The sequence below is a fragment of the Octodon degus genome, unplaced genomic scaffold (assembly GCF_000260255.1).
Source record: "Octodon degus isolate 3935 unplaced genomic scaffold, OctDeg1.0 scaffold00309, whole genome shotgun sequence".
Lineage (NCBI taxonomy): Eukaryota > Metazoa > Chordata > Mammalia > Rodentia > Octodontidae > Octodon > Octodon degus.
Window position 1 is genome coordinate 341,837 of NW_004524885.1, and position 3,002 is coordinate 344,838.

Sequence of the window (3,002 nt, forward strand, 5' to 3'; positions counted from 1 at the left end):
TCAGTCAAATCACCTCAGGATTTATGCTGAAACCCTATACTGCAGTTTGTAGGTCTTTTGTCAGTGTCAGCCATCTGGATGAGTCACAACCATTGCTTGACCAATTTGATCTCTGTGAAAGCCTGACAGAATGTTTTCTCTCCAGATAAATGTCCTTCGGCACACTATACATCATCAATCACTTTCCGCTGTGGCCCCATAATCTCTTTGAACAGAAAATTTGAGACACCACTGAGATTCAGGATGTTACAGTATAGGTTCTCTTATGTCCTGAGTCTTCATTAACCTTGAAGGGCTAGGGCCAAAATATTGGCTACTCTTGTAGCCCCTCTTTTTCTCTAATTTTTTGATCTGCAAACTTAAGTTGTTAATGGCACAAATAAATTCCTATATTGAACAAAATGAAAATACTAAAAAAAAAACCAACTACAGAAAAACAAACTTTACATCAATTATTGATCCTAAATCAGTCTTCACAGATGACAACAATACTATCAGTTCACACATATCATTTACACTGATAGCACACGTATTTTGCTTGCCCAGCCTTTTCGTAGGCATTGCTCTTTTCCCAGGAGTTTCTTATTCTATCACACAAAGTGCATTTAACATTAACATAAAATATACATAAAATAAATTATTAAATTATGAACAGTTAATGCAACTTTAGAGTAAACCAGTTTTTCACATTAGCTGTGTACTTGCTTAGAAAACCTAAAAGATAACATCAGAAAAAAAAATTTCCATATAAAGTGCAATGAAAATGTCAATAGCATTCTATAGAAAAATATTTTAATTATCACACCTAAATGATATGAAAATAAGTTGCCAATGAATCAAAATTTTAAATGTGTATTGAGTCATAACAATAATCACTAACATCAACAGTGTTCTTGCTTAAAAGACCTAAGCGATAACGTCAAAAATAAGAGTCTATGTGAACTAAAATAAAAATACTAGTGGATCTGAACAAGAAGAATAGCTTTGCTTCAGCTGCCACACCCATGGCAGTCTTCTCAGATGAAAATTGCTTGTTTTGTCCACAAGTATTGCTTACAATCATAGCACATATGCTTTTGTATTTTTGTGTATGTATTTAGTATGGGTCTACAATGTCTACTTACATAGATCAGACGCGTAGTGATCCTTCTGTTTTCAGCCTCCCAAGTGCTGAGATTACAGGTGCGTGCCATCACGCCCAGTCTCAATCTATATCTCTGTGCTCTGGTGTTTGGCCGGCTCAACAACCAGTCCCTGCGTCTGCCTAACCAGGTGCTTTAATCTCCTGAGCTATCTGGCCAGCCCTTAATTAGCGGTTCATGGTTAATTAAGCAAAGGAAGTGCAAAAAAAGTCATGAAAGAATTCTCCTAATCATTTTTTTTTGTAGGGCCCAGTTGACATCTTTTTGTTTTTCATATTTAGGTAGTATGCTTTGGGGATGGTACACCTGCCTTTTCACTCATCCACTCATGAATGTGGTCCATAATTTTTTGTGTAGTTCCCTGAGTGGAAACATTGGTTTTTCTCTGCAATAAATCAAATCTTATGATCTCCAATTCCCAGTCTTCTTAAGATTTCTCAAATGTATTTTTCATGTGATATTTTCTTTGTGAACTATCAAGATCTTTATGCTACACATGCTTAGGATCAACTTAAATGTAAATATTAGCCTATACTTTGTGTTTTGAGGGCATTAGAATTGTTGCATAGTTCAACCACAACATTTGCTATAACTTGCCCTTGCTAGGCAGGCACTTGTGCCACTGGGCTATATCCCTGATCTGAAAAAATGACTCCGCTGAAGCTTCTTAGTAATCATATTATTCACAAAATGAGGAATTTGCTTTTCATTAATTAATTTGTTTTTTTTCAGGAGTTTTTCTTATAATTATTTAATCACACTTTTAAAATTGAATGAAAGGGGCTGGAGAGATGGCTCAGTGGTCTAAAGCACCTACTTGAAACAAGCTTGGCAAAGCACAGGGACCGCGGTTCAATCCCCCAGCACCACATGCCAGCCAGCCCCGCCCCCTGGTGGGCTGAGCTGGCCACACACACACACACAATAAATAAATGTAATAAATAAAAATAAATAAATAATTTAAAAAAATAAAATAAAATAAAATTGACTGAAATTTTTGTAAGATTGTCAAAAGTACATTTTTTTCAAATTAGAAATTAATAAATTAGCACTCTCATTTATAAAATAGTGTTTCATAAATTTAGTCAATATAAGTCACTATTTTAACTAACCTTTTTACTGAAGCCAAAACAACTTTTATTGGGAAAAAGTAAATTTTTAGTATATTCAAAGCATAAGATAATGAGGAAGCTTTATTTTGGCATAGAGTTTCCTCAAAGATATCTGTGTCTCTTTTAGATAATTTGTTCTTTAACTTTCAAGAGGTTTGGGAAACACCAACATATTTGTGAACATTGGAGTAGTTGAATGACATATTTCAAGGTGTAATTCTGTAGAAATTATAAATAATATTTTATTCACAAGAATGTGTTGCAATGATTTCTGTGCAATTAGTTTGGTGGGAAGGTTAGAGTTAATGTATGGCCACAAAAATGTGTTAGCGTGTCAGCATATCTACATCCCATTTCTGAAGTATATATTTAACTTAATTATTTCAGAGCTAACACTTTAACTCCAATAGTAATATTCAGATGATTCAGCATAAAAGCAATGCAATATAAGTGAGGATGAAGTTAAGATGAAATCTACTTTAAAATGTGATTTATTTTGTACTATCCTGCATTGAATGAAGGTTGGCCCTTAGGATTTCAGAGAGCCCTTATGTTTCTGTAATTATGTTTACTGTCCACAAGAGGCAGTCTATAATTTTTTTCTTGGACACTAAATTTCAGAATTTAGCCTTATTACTTTTACTTGTTTATTTCCTGAAGAGAAATGAATTTCAGGCAAGAAGTGAAAACAACTTTGTATTCAGCACTCAGAATGAGAGATCATGGATTTTTTTTATGTTTCCCAGTT